Below are 14,201 nucleotides of genomic sequence, written 5' to 3'. Positions count from 1 at the left end.
GTGGAAACTGCAGCAGGCTTTATTTATACACAGAGAATATGAAAAAATACCTCCTCCCACCCCACTGTCCTGCTGGAGGAGGTATTTTTTCATATTCTCTGTGTATAAATAAAGCCTGCTGCAGTTTCCACGGCATGCATCCGATGAAGTGAGCTGTAGCTCACGAAAGCTCATGCTCAAATAAATTGGTTAGTCTCTAAGGTGCCACAAGTACTCCTTTTCTTTCTACTCTTCCAGGTTTCCCAGAAATTCCTGGTTCTAGATAGAGTGGCAGATAGAAATGGCCAGAAATTTTCCAATGGAATGTTGTTTCATCTGAAAATGCTGATTTGCTGACTCTGAAATGCTCCATAGAGATGTGTTGATTTCAATGAATTTCCATTCAAAAACTGCTCTAGTTTCCTGCCAGCTTCCCCAGCTCTCTGAGCTGCCTAGGAGCCAGCTGGCTCAGGAGCTGCAGGAACCTCGGCTCCCAAGTTCCCAGCTCCTCAGCAACCTGCTTGGTGGACTGCCACAGAGCCTGGGCTCCAGCTCCCTGTCAGCTATCAGGCAGAATTTTGTTCTGAAATTATTAAAATTAAATGTTTAATTTTTTTAATGAATTTTCTTCAAATTTCTTTTTCTGAGAATTTTGAAATTCAGGGTTTTTATTCCAAATCAGAACAAAAACAAAATCTGAAATACTCTGCAAAATGGAATTGCTGTTCTCCACCCAGGTCTAGTGGCAAGTACTCTGCTGATATTCAAGAGGATAGCTTCCTCTGAAGTATTCCATTGAACTGGGTTTCTTCAAGAGCTGCCTAACCAGGGAAAATTGGAAGCTGATCAGATCCAGAGAGGAACCAAGAGGAAGAGGAAGAACAAGAAACTTCTAACAGAATGGAGAGGGGTAGCAGCTGAATGATTGGGAGTATAGAAGCCAAAGCTGGAGGGAGTGGAGCAGGGAACAAGGATGAGAAAAGAAAAGACAGAGGAACTGAAGCTGCTATGAGACTCCCGCCTCTTCCTCACATCATCTGCTGCAGATATTGCCATTTGCCCTGCATATTCTATATCCAAGGCAGCAAACAGTTGTCCTGTTACTGTACCAGCCAGAAGCCACAGGGAATAATGTCTGACCTCCTGTCCTTAGGAATATGGACATCAGCAATCTCACTTCCCATGAGAAACTGCATATGAAATCTACACAAAAAATAGATTGTGCAACAAATATTTGTATTCATGGATCAATCAAGTATTAATAAATACATTCATTGTAAACATAAGGGCAGACCTTCTTGATTTTGTGGTACTTGAATTTTTTTGCTTATGATTTGACTAACTACTTCTCTGTATGTGTATTTAATGTAGTAAAGATTTACTGAAGTTCTCTTGGATGAAAACTGATTTGCAGAATTTCTGTGGGAAGAGCGGTTTGGAGGTTAACATAGCCCATCTGCTGCTTAGTTTATGAAAATTACTGTCTGTCCCCAAAATTTGTCTCCGTGTGAGATCTGCTGTTCAGGACAACATAGATACATGTTCTACCATTAATAGATTTCAACCATTTATGGCTATTTTATATGATTCTGTAGTTGCGTCTTAAAAATATATCTCAGAAACTGAAGGCATCAAGCTTATTTAAGATTCTGTAGATCTTCAGGAGATGCCACACAAAGGCTCTTCCCCTCACCTCACGATCCAGCAAACTTGTCAGAAGAGGACTCTTCACATGCTAGGACATACTTCAGTTCTTCCAGAAGCACAACCTCTTAAATCACTAATAACAGTTTGCTTTCTATATATTTGCATTAAGAGTTTAAGAGAATGCTATGTTAATGCTTCTCAAACTACGGGGTGTACTCCATGCTTGGGATCCAAAGAATTGATCAGGTGAGCAAGGGCCGACCTCAATTATTCCCCAGAGCCTCAACTGTCATTTAAAAAGAAGTCTCTAGCTGTTATATGAATAAAGAAAACCTTCAAAATGTGAAATGAATATAGCTGCTATTACGGTGTCTCACTGTATTTGCAGAGAACATGAAACAATTGCTGAGAGGGCTGAATTATTAATTTCAATAGGTGCTAACTCAGATGTCAATGATTACAGCTGATATCAAAGTTTAAAATATTTAACAACTCAAAGCACATCGGAAAAAAGATCTACACAAGTGTTGCTGACAGAGCGTGCATATGTGGGTGAGAAGCGTGCTGCACAGAAAATTCAAAAAAAGGATATATTATCCTTTCATATATTTCATACATCCCTCGCCTGCGCCGCTTCCTGCAGCCCCCATTGGCCTGGAACAGCGAATCTCGGCCAGTGGGAGCTGCGATCGGCTGAACCTGTGGACGTTGCAGGTAAACAAACTGTCCTGGCCCACCAGCGGATTTCTGTGACAGGCTGCGTGCCAAAGGTTGCTGATCCCTGATATAGATCATGAATTAAATCAAATGAATCACACTGCTCTTTAGCAATCATTTGGAGTATCAATGGACTCCTTGTACGCATTGGACTCATCTCTTCTAAAATGAAGGCATTGCCAATATCATGGGTAACACCACAGCTTTGATACCTCTGCCTTTTTTCATTTTAATAGAAGACCCTTTTTAAAAAATCCTAGATTTGAAGATTAAGCAGTATCTTCAGTTCTTAGTATCAGTCACAGCAGATGAAGAGCCAAAACATTGGTGAAAGTTAGTCTTTAAAATAATTATCTGGCTGTTAGGCTATTACCATAAAGGTACAAAAAAGTTTAGGTGATAGCCTAGCTGATGGCCACACACTACTTAAGCAATAATGTAATTTACTTGACTTTTTTATGTATAAATAACTGTATTCTGGAATACACTACAAAATCATAGCAACAAGGATAAAAGAAGCATAGCAACAGAAATTACTGCTCAAAATAGAATTAGAAAAATGTTTTTCCTAAAAGGTGTCCTTTAAGTGAAGTGTACCAGATTTTACACAAGAATACTCTATTGAGAAATACATGTTTTCAATTCCATTCAGTAATCATGAAAAGTGGCAGATTGAGAGCACAGGAATCTGAAGTGTTTTGACCTAGAGAATTGGTACAAGATAGTATAGCACATTCTGTGACAGTACAAGTTTCTCACATTGCCCTTCCAATCCACTTCATCCCTAACCTGGAATGACCACTCTCTTGGTGAGAAAATCATTCAGTCTGAATAGCCATTCACTCCTTGATCAACACTGAAAGTGCTAGCTAGCTTCAGGAGAACATCTATTGAAAGCTCCCATCAGATACATTCTTTGATTAGCCAATAGGGCTGTTGAAGTATTTTCTTTATAAAAGAGTGATGAGTTGTTTCCACAGTATTACTCCCTAGCCCAGTGATGGTTATGAGAGTCTGAGTAGGAATATATTCTGGATCTCCAGCATGGCTGTGACCAACTAACGGTCAGATTCTCTACTGGACAGAAAATTTTGGTGCAACAGATGTTAACTCCAAGTGGTTTATACCTAGGTCAGCTATTTTAAAAGATGCCTCACCATACAAGTCATTGTGCGAATAAAGCAATTTCCTGGGGGTGCCACTCAATTTTAGTCTTTTCAACCTCATATCTCCTCTGCATTAGATCAGGCAGTGAAAAAAACACTTAACCTTAATGTCTATAGTTGTATTATGTTATAAACCATGATAACTGTTAAGCAAGAAATAGGATAAGGAGCTTGATATTTCCCACGACAGTAAAGCTGCTGTGTGATAGCAGTGTCATTGAACTATTTTATTTTTAATCTGGATAATGGCTCCATTTTCTCTTAGGTGGTTTAAAGAAAGGAATATTAGAAATGCAGAATAATCAAAGGGCATAAGATGAAGAAGTGCATTAGTCATTTCACTGCTATCAATGCAGAGTATTTTCAGGCTCATAAAAATAATAGTATAAAATTTAAGTGAACTTTCATTTGTTGATACCAAACATTTGAATTTTTATCAGTGTTTATTCTAATGAGCAATGAGAATAAGAATTAAACTACTACAATGCACAGTTCAGCCACAAATACTCAATAGTTAACATCGTGGGCATTTCTGTGTATGGTTAAACATTTTTCTGGCAGTTAAACAATTAGCAAGTTTTTTTTGAAATGGCAAAGGCCTGGACTACTTGAACTCATTGACACTGACCAGATTGTATATGAAATAGATCATCACTTCACTCTGCCTCCCTATCTAATGCCATTCCCTGCTCCCTTAAAAAAGCAACCACAAAGACTGTGATTTCTGTAAGGGTGGAAGAATAGGCTGTTGGATCATATTAAAGAAGTTCTGTATTAAAATCACAAATGAGTTTGATTCCCCATAGTTTAAATTCCAGGGTATTACTAATTAAGAGGTCTCTTGGTTTTTGGTACTGTTTCTCTCCCTCTATGTGTGAAACTTGCAAGCTGCTAATTGTGTTAGTACATTCTAAGGCAGAGTCTGTTCTCAAAGCAATTCTTTGTAACAACAACTACTCACACAGAGAGAGAGACTCAAAGCAATACTCTGTAACAACAGAAACAGCACACAGAGACTCCCCGCCCTTTTGTTGTATTCATCTCGCTTTGTTAACAATTGTGATTAAAATAGAGATAGAGGATGTATGTGGTTGGATGCTTGGTGTGGATAATAACTGAATGATCAGGGAGGTGCCAGCCTAAGAATCCAGTGTCCATCGGCTGAAGAAGGCATCAAGTGGAAATAACCAGAGGACCCCCCGGAGGGCAGACTGGAATCCACCCAACAGCCTCAAGGATGGGAGAACCAAAGAACAAGATAACATCTGGCAGCACGGAGCCATCAGGAATGTGCTATCTGCTGATTGATTCAGCAACAGCATGATGAAGCAATTCCCATAGACTGGCATAGGAAGAAATTCCTATAAAAATGGACTCTAGAAAGTGAGAACTTTGGGGTCTGATTCTGCAAACCAACTTTCAAGAGCATCAGATGTGCATCTGACAAGGCCCTGCTCCCTCCTCATGTCCAGGCCACCTGGTCAGTGGCTTGGCATGAGCAACTCTAAGGCTAATAACTATGATAAATAACCTTGCAGAAACTGTGTGTGTGTGTGTGTGTGTGTGTGTGTGTGTGTATGAATGAATGAATGTGTGAATAAATATGAGATTGAATGGAATGTTATAGCTATAACTAACTGCTTACTATGATTCTTTCTGTATCACTGTAAATGTGGTATTTTGCCTTTTTCCCTTTAATAAGATCCTGCTGGTTCTTATTTTATTGGTATAACAAGACAGCATCTTTCAGGATGGCAAAATAGCTCTATAAATTGTTTTTGTGAAACACAAAAACAAGATCAGTGCACTTGTTCTTCATTTTATTCTAAATTCTAAGACTTTGACTTCCACAGTTAGCCCATCATAAAAAGAGAACTGAGGATGGACCCAAGGATACTGCTAAGCTTGTGTCTCCCTATGCCAAAACACTATAGTATCCATGTAAGGAATAAAATTAGTGTGGGAACACCCAAGAAATTCTTACAGAACTTGATTATAGAAGACTAATTTTTGAACCACTTGTCATTTTAACAGATTAGTCCTTTAGCAGATTAGTCTGTTGCTTATTGTTTTGTTGGGGTATTAGAATGTACAACCCAACAATTATGACCAAGGATGCATGGTATAAAGTAATCTAAATGTAGCATATTAGGAACTTGGATAGGTTATATATATATATATATATATATATATTGGATAGTCAATAAATATATTACTTTCTCTCTGTCCTGGGAAGGCAAGATATATAAATAACTAACATCAGCTTTACTAGTCTGTAATAGTACAGTAACTTCAATGCAGGCTCAAATTATTTGAAGTGGCCTTACCTATAAAAAGGTGTTTGGTATCCTGGAGTATTCACAGACAAACGCTATTTTATTAATTCCAAAGCCTCACTTCTGTACGTACTCTAAAAGCTATGCATAACCAGTTTTCTCAATGTTCTGAAGGTCATAGAAAGACTAATACAATAGCTTCCAATGTGGCTAACGTGAAATCTCATTTCAGTGCAGGACAACAAACATGGAGAAATATGCCCATTACCCAGGGATAAGAGGATAGATGAAAATGGCCTAAAAGAAACTGATGTGGCTCCGAATCACTGAGTTATGGTGAAAACATGAGCATTGGCGAAATGAGATAATAAATTTTAATTAACGTACCATACATGTCAAAACAATGTCATGAAAATTCAAAATATTTCTAGTCTGAAGATACTCTTTTATAATTCAATATAATGGAATTAAAATGCTCACTAAAATTTGGACCATTTGGAGCAAAGAAATGGATTGCTTAAAATATAAAAGTACCTACATATTTTAACTGTATTTTTCAACAGTTGGTATTTCTTCCTGTTGTAGCGCACAAGAGGTGAAAAATAGGGCACAAAAGAGTTTTTGAAAAAAAATTAAAAGTTAGAATGTTGATATGAGACAAAAACAAAAACAATCCAAGTTAATTTGCACTAAACTTTTTGTAAAAGGGCATTCTCAGTGTAATGCTCTTCTCACAGTAACATCTTTAGGCAATCAGATCTGCAAACTAATCTTGTTTCTTTACTGAAATACACATGATTAAATCCCAGAACTTTCTGCAACACAAATCCAAATATTTTGGAGTGGAGCCAGAGTCCATTTTTTAAAAGGCCACATATAAGCAATTTCAATTAAAAGAACACTTTATTAGATAAAAACAAAAATACTTCTTTCATAGAATAAAATTAGTTTTTAATTTTTATATTACAGACACTAGCTAGGATCTTGCTAAGCATAACAACCGAGTGGTACTAGCTTGATGTTTTCTTTGCATGATTCACAATAATTGATAAGGGCATTCTACTTCTTTCATACTGGAGGAATAATATGACATTTATCTAAGAAACAGGATCAGCTTCATTTCAACTTAGTGAATTAAAACAAAATGTATCAATAGCGTCTCTTGAGGATGTCTCACTACAGAAAACAGGACGTTTACTACCGTTTACTAGAGGTGGAAAATACAGGTACATGAACATCTGGATTGGACACTTCCAGCTCTAACTATTTCAGTAAACTCTCCAGTTTACACACTGCACTAATTAAGGATGTATATGTCACTGTACATTTTAACAAAGTCATGACAAGTGATAAAATCCTGTTTTATATCAAATTTTGCTGTAACTAAGGCAAGATGTTTTGTCTCATGTTGGGCTGAGTCTGCCTGGCAGATGGGGGTAGTGCACATTGGCCAAAAACAAAATGAAGTAGCTGGGTTGTCAGTCCTATGCCCTTGGGTACATTTCTAGCTTAGCTGAAGAGTAAAATAAAGGTATTTATTTAAAATCCACTGCACAGACATATCACAACCAGCTGGAGTGGACCTAGGAGCTAATGGAAGAGCCCACTGAGATTCTAAGAACTAGATGCCAAAAAGGAATCCACATTTATGAAAAAAGTGGATTTTAAAGTGAAATTTAAAGGAAATGGCAGTGCTTGGATTAGGGAGAGAGGGAGGATGTTCCAAGCACAAAATGAAGAGGAAAATTAATGAGAGTAATTAGAGAGGATATGAAGAAGAGATTGGGCCAGAGCTGTGCTGAATCTTAAAAGTAAGGATGAGATGCTTAAACTCGATCCAGAAGGAAAAGGAGATAGTGAAAGTAGTGATGTGGTCTGAGCAGTAAGTAGAGTTTTCAATACAACTCAGAGGGGAGAAGCATAGGCACCAACTCCGTGGGGACGGGGCGCGCTCATGGGAGGGGGCAGAACTGGGAGGGAAGAGTTAGGGTGGGATGGAGGTTGCGGGGAGGGGGAAGGAGTAGGGTGGGGGCAGAGCCTGGGGCAGAGCAGGGGTGGGAAGAGGCGGGACGGGGGAGGGGGCGGACATAAGGGAAAGGGGTGGGTGAGGGAAGAGCCTGGGGTAGAATGGGGGGGGTTGAGCACCCCCCGCCCGGCCCTGGAGGAAGCCAGTGCCTATGGGGAGAAGTGACAGAAGAAGAGCAGAGAAGATGGTTACAGTAGAGAAAGAAAGTCGGAATTTACGGAAAGAAGCAACAAAACTCAGCAAGGGCTTGTACATGTGAGGAAGGGAGAAGGGAATTAAAGATGGTAAGTTTATTTACTTGAACGACAAGGAGGATACTGAAATCACCAGCAGTGACAGAAGATGTGTAGAGGGAAATTTGGGGGGGGGGGGGGTATTTATTATTTTTCGGAGTGGAAAGCAATGCAGCTTTGGACACATTGAGCCTGAAATGGAAGTGATACATACAAGAGACACTGAAAAGACAGGAAAAGATTTGTCACTGGAAAGAAGGTGAGAGTTCCAGTAAAGAGGTACATTTGGGACATCCTTGCAATTCATGACAACTGTAATATATATAAATACCTAAAACGGTAACGTATATTAGCAGATTTGTCTTATTCTTTGGATATAGTATTTATAGAAGCATACTGAAATAACAACATCACAATAGTCTACTGATGGATGGACTGGAACCTAGCCAGAGATATTTTGCTCATTATAGCAATTTTTCATAGATTTCAGCAGTGTCTTCAACCTACAGAACAAGTCTCAGTGCCGCGTTGTGCAATACATATTATAAACAAATGATATGACTGTCTCTCCCCCAGCTAGACAGAAATGTTAGTTTTATTAAAAATCAGTCTGTTCCATAAATGTATTGTTTCAAGGCAAGTGAGAACAGCAGAATAAAGACAATGAACCTCAAAAAAGCAGACTTTAACGAACTCAGAGAACTGGTAGGTAAGGATCCCAAGGAAGAAAATCTAAGGGATAAAGGAGGTTCAGGAGAGTGGCAGTTTCTCAAGGATACAATATTAAAGGCATAACTGTACATTCTTGATGCAAAGACAAGACAAGAAGAATAAAAGGCAAAAATGGCTCCATAGGAGCTCTTTAATGACCTGAAAATCAAAAAGGAATCCTACAAAAAGTGGAAACATGGTCAAATTGCTAAAGAAGAGTACAGAAGACTAGCAAGAGCACTAGGGACAAAATCAGAAAATCTAAGACACAAAATTAGTTACACCTAGCAAGGGACACAAAAGGCAATAAGAATAGGTTCTTTATATATATTAGGAGCAAAAGAAAGATGAAGGAAAGTGTAGGTCCCCTGCTTAGCAGGGATGAAGAGCTAAAAACTGATTACAACTAGAAGGCTGCTTAATGCCCATTTTGCTTCAGTCTTCACTAAAAGAACTAAAAGTGTTCATGATGACCAGATACTCAGCAATAAATATTAACAACAAGGGGGAAGGAATGCAAGCTAGAATAGGGAAATAACAGGTCAAAGAAGATTTAGATAGCTGTATTCAAATCAGCAGGGCCTGATGAAATTCATCCTAGGGTACTTAAGGATCTAGCTGAAACAATCTTGGAACTGTTAGCAATTATCTTTAAGAACTCATGGAGGACAGGTGAGATCCCAGAGGACTGGAGAAGGGCAAACATAGTAGCTATTTTTTAAAAAGGGAAACAAATAGGACTCAGAGAACTATAGCCCAGTCAGCCTAATTTTGGTATCTGGAAAGACACTGGAACAAATTATTAAACAATTAGTAAGCACCTAAAAGATAATAGGGTTATAAGCAATATCCAGCATGAATATGTCAAGAACAAAATATGTCAAACCAAACTAATTTCCTTCTTTGACTGCATTAGTGGCCTAGTGGATGGGGGGGGAAGCAGTAGACATGATATATCTTCATTTTAGTAAGGCTTCTGACACTTCCAATCTCTCAGTGTATATGCAGTGTGCCCAGCCATTTGATAGCATCATCATCAACCAAGTGAAGAGCCAGTAGCCCGCCATCAAAGTAAGTCAGAGGGCACTTGTTGAGGATATGAGGTATAGTCTGAAGTTAACCGCATCTACATTGCGGGTTGTTAGAGAAACCCCATTTGAAGAGATTGGTTGCACAATTGCTCTGTCCTGTTCAAAATGTTCAGGGATGACCTCAGGTGCCTTGGCAGGTCAAAACCTGATGGACAGATGGTTGAATCAATGACAAGAGATTAAGGACTGTTGTCGCTGACCACTTGTTACACCAAGAAGATTCCACCGTCATGTCAGTAATAGCATAAGTTACCATAAAGGGCGTCTAGAAGACAGGTGAACTGGCGGGTGGTTGAAGAGGTCTGAGTACAGAGGCAAGTCGCTGTTCTCATGGATCTTGTCCAGGAACATGATAGAAGCCCCCTCACAGCGAATATGGGGTGATGCTATATTACTAGGTATTGGCAGCTATGGAGTTGCATGTAAAGTCCCAGTAACAATGTGTATAGCTTTGTTAAACTCTACATCAACCAGCCTCATGTGAGATGAGAGACATCAGACAGGAGCACTGTACTCTGCTGTTGAAAAGCAGAGGGCACGGGCTAATGTTCTAAGTGTCTGGGCACTTGCACCCCAGCTTGAGCTGGCCAGTTTTCTCAGCTAGCTGTTCCAAGTGCTAATTTTGGCTGCTGTCTTTGAGTAGTTGTGGTACATCAATGGTTGCGGTATGTCAATGAAAGTAAGACTGCGAGAATCTGTGGTGAGAGGCCTTTTGTTTTGAATTCATTTAGCTTGTTAAGTTATAGATTAATTACATTTTACCTTTTATTGTCTTGTAAACAATTCTGACTCTTATGCCTCATTACCTAAAATCACTTAAAATCTATCTTTCTGTAGTTAAAAAACTTGTTTTATCTAAACCAGTGTGTGTTTGGAAAACTTCATTTGGGATCACTGGATTTGTGCATTTAATTTTCCATTAATAAAATGACAGACATTATATGAGCTTGTATTGTCCAGGAGTGGCTGGGTAGTACAAGGCACACATTTCTGGGGGAAAGTCTGGGACTGGGTGTTGGCTGGTATTGCCCTGCAGTGTAATTCATGGATGTCTAGCTATAGCACACACACAGTATAGCTGGGCGTGATTTACATGCTGGAGGTTGTGTGTGGGCAGATTAGGAGTGGTTGTTCTCATACAAAAGCAATGTAAAAGGCACCCCATGCTGGAGAACTGAGGGGACACAGCTGTACATCAGTCCAAATTGTACCCTGCTTTTCACAACTGCTGAAGGGATCTAGGGATTACTGTGGATCACAAATTGAATATGAGTCAACAACGTGATGCAGTTGCAAAAAGGCAAATAGTCTGGAGTATATTAACAGGAGCACTGTATGTAAGACATAGGGAATAATTATCCCGCTCTATTTGGCACTGGTGAGGCCTCAGCTGTATTACTGTGTCAAACTCCAGGCATCACACTTTAGAAAGATGAAGACAAACTGGAGAGAGTCCAGAGGAGAGCAACAAGAATGATAAGAGGTTTAGAAAACCTCATCTATGAAGAAAGTTATAAAGAACTGGCCATATATAGTCTTGAGAAAACTATATTGAGGGGGGACTTGATAACAGTCTTCAAATATGCTAAGGGCCATTATAAAGAAGACTGATCAATTGTTCTGTGTGTCCACTGAAACAGGACAAGTAGCAATGGGCTTACTCTGCAGCAAGGAAGATTCAGGTTAAACATTAGGGAAAACGTTCTAACTATAAGGGTAGTTAAGCTCTGGAACAGGCTTCCAAGGGAGGCTGTAGAATCCGTTCTCCCCACTCTGGCCCTGAAAGAACTGAATTAGACCAGGCATGCCCGATCAACCAATTAAGCTGCAAAAAGGGTAGATTTATGCTGTGTGGAAGAACCTTGCCTGTGAAGGAACAGGCAGGGCTTCAATAAAGCCAGAAGGCTGCCAACAGTGCAGTGAGATGGCAGGGATAAAACTGCAGTCTCTCTTCTTGAGGTAAATGAGAAGGAAGGGGGATAGGAACCCCTGAGAAAAGGGACAGGGATCCACAAGGAAGGGTTTACCTAGTAGGGCTAAGAGAGGGATCTGACTAGGAAGGCTGGTGAATGAGAAGCTTAAAGAAGCAAGGTAGGAAGTAGTCCAGGGCAGAGAGTAATAGGATCAGTGAAGACCCAGAACTTAACTGCTTTCTCTAGGGTCATGGCCTAGAACCCAGAGCAGAGGGTGCCCCACCAACCAAATCAAAGTGGTATTGCTTGGGGCAGTGAATGAGTAAACTGGTGAGTCACTGTAGGAGTGACATATCCAGGGCAACAGACGTGAGGACTGCCTAATGCTGCTTGAGCAGAGAGATTTTAAAGACTCCTCTGGAAGGGGAAATCACAGTGTGACCTGGCCAGAGGGTTGAGTCACAAAGCAACTGTACCGTAATTCCATGAACAGGTGGAGAGCTGCAATGGTGAAAGAGAAGAAAGGGAGTGCTGAACCAGGTGGAACTAATCCCCAGAATCAGCCAAAGGTGGTGAGTAGAGCACCCAATGACACCATCAACTTAGGTTTTTAAGAACAGATTAGAAAAACACCTGCCAGGGATGGTCTAGGTTTATGCCTCAGCACACAGGGCTGGACTTGATGCCTTATTGATGTCCCTTCCAGTCCTACATTTCTATGATTCTATGATAACGTCAGAGTGCTTTTAGGGCATCTTATTATTATTTCTACAGTTTGCAATTCTGAGAAATCATAGAATCATAGAATATCAGGATTGGAAGGGACCTCAGGAGGTCATCTAGTCCAACCCCCTGCTCAAAAGCAGGACCCATCCCCAATTAAATCATCCCAGCCAGGGCTTTGTCAAGCCTGACCTTAAAAACGTCTAAGGAAGGAGATTCCACCACCTCCCTAGGCAACGCATTCCAGTGTTTCACCACCCTCCTAGTGAAAAAGTTTTTCCTAATATCCAACCTAAACCTCCCCCACTGCAACTTGAGACCATTACTCCTTGTCCTGTCCTCTTCCACCACCGAGAATAGTCTAGAACCATCCTCTCTGGAATCACCTCTCAGGTAGTTGAAAGCAGCTATCAAATCCCCCCTCATTCTTCTCTTCTGCAGACTAAACAATCCCAGTTCCCTCAGCCTCTCCTCATAAGTCATGTGTTCCGGACCCCTAATCATTTTTGTTGCCCTTCGCTGGACTCTTTCCAATTTATCCACATCCTTCTTGTAGTGTGGGACCCAAAACTGGACACAGTACTCCAGATGAGGCCTCACCAATGTCGAATAGAGGGGGACGATCACGTCCCTCGATCTGCTCGCTATGCCCCTACTTATACATCCCAAAATGCCATTGGCCTTCTTGGCAACAAGGGCACACTGCTGACTCATATCCAGCTTCTCGTCCACTGTCACCCCTAGGTCCTTTTCCGCAGAACTGCTGCCTAGCCATTCAGTCCCTAGTCTGTAGCTGTGCATTGGGTTCTTCCGTCCTAAGTGCAGGACCCTGCACTTATCCTTATTGAACCTCATCAGATTTCTTTTGGCCCAATCCTCCAATTTGTCTAGGTCCCTCTGTATCCTATCCCTCAATTCTCAATTCCATAGTGTCAGGAAAACAAGTAATGAAGTAAAAAAAAAGTACCCTCCTTAGAACAACAAGTACATTAATTAGACAAACTCATTAGACTGCCAATTGCTGATCTGGTGATAGATTCTGGAACTACCTGTATCTCAGCTTTATTAACCGTGGTAGTCTTAATCTACAGCAGAAAAATTATGGAGTACATTATAAATAGGGGACAATGGTTTCAAATTTCAGAAGCATGAGAACCTCATTTTAGAATATCAAAACTATTTATCATATTATATTAGGATCAACACAAAATTTAGTAAGAGGAAAAAATAGGGAAAGCTGAGGGTTCTAACCATCCCATCTTCTCAGGGAAGCACCCCTACCCGGCAGATGTTCCTCCTGATAGTAGTTCTTGAGGTGTTTGCTTGGGCAGATTAGCTAGCCTCCTGTAGTAGTAAGTTATATGATCAATTAGTCCCCTTTCCATCTTGTGTTGAGGTGGGAGAGTGGCATTCCAGGCACTCTTCTAGTAGCATTTCAAACTTTGGGCTGGACAGGCAAGATTTTGGGAAGAGAAGCAGATAGTAGGACACCCATTCGGTGCATTCTCTGCCTCACCTCAACATACTTACATGCCATCGGAGCAGCCAGCAGGATACAGGGACTATGCAGCATGTCCCCAGTGTGCTTATAGCAGTGCTAGTGGCAGCTGTAAAAAGAGAGTTCCACTTTTACAGCTGATGCGATCACAGCAGCAGCAAGCACGCCTGCAATGAGGCAGCTGCTCAAGTGAGCAGCATTCTCCTTAATGTTCATTTCAG

At 40.4% G+C, this 14,201-nt stretch overlaps 1 protein-coding gene across 2 annotated transcripts in view; it reads right to left on the bottom strand.

Annotated features, from left to right (window-relative positions):
- The window catches only part of KLHL2 (kelch like family member 2), a 112,031-nt gene that overhangs the window by 27,341 nt on the left and 70,489 nt on the right, over positions 1 to 14,201 (bottom strand). The window lies entirely within an intron of this gene.

This window comes from Lepidochelys olivacea, assembly GCF_965140295.1.
Source record: "Lepidochelys olivacea isolate rLepOli2 genome assembly, chromosome: 4".
Classification (NCBI taxonomy): domain Eukaryota; kingdom Metazoa; phylum Chordata; order Testudines; family Cheloniidae; genus Lepidochelys; species Lepidochelys olivacea.
This window is presented reverse-complemented; position numbering and strand designations above follow the sequence as displayed.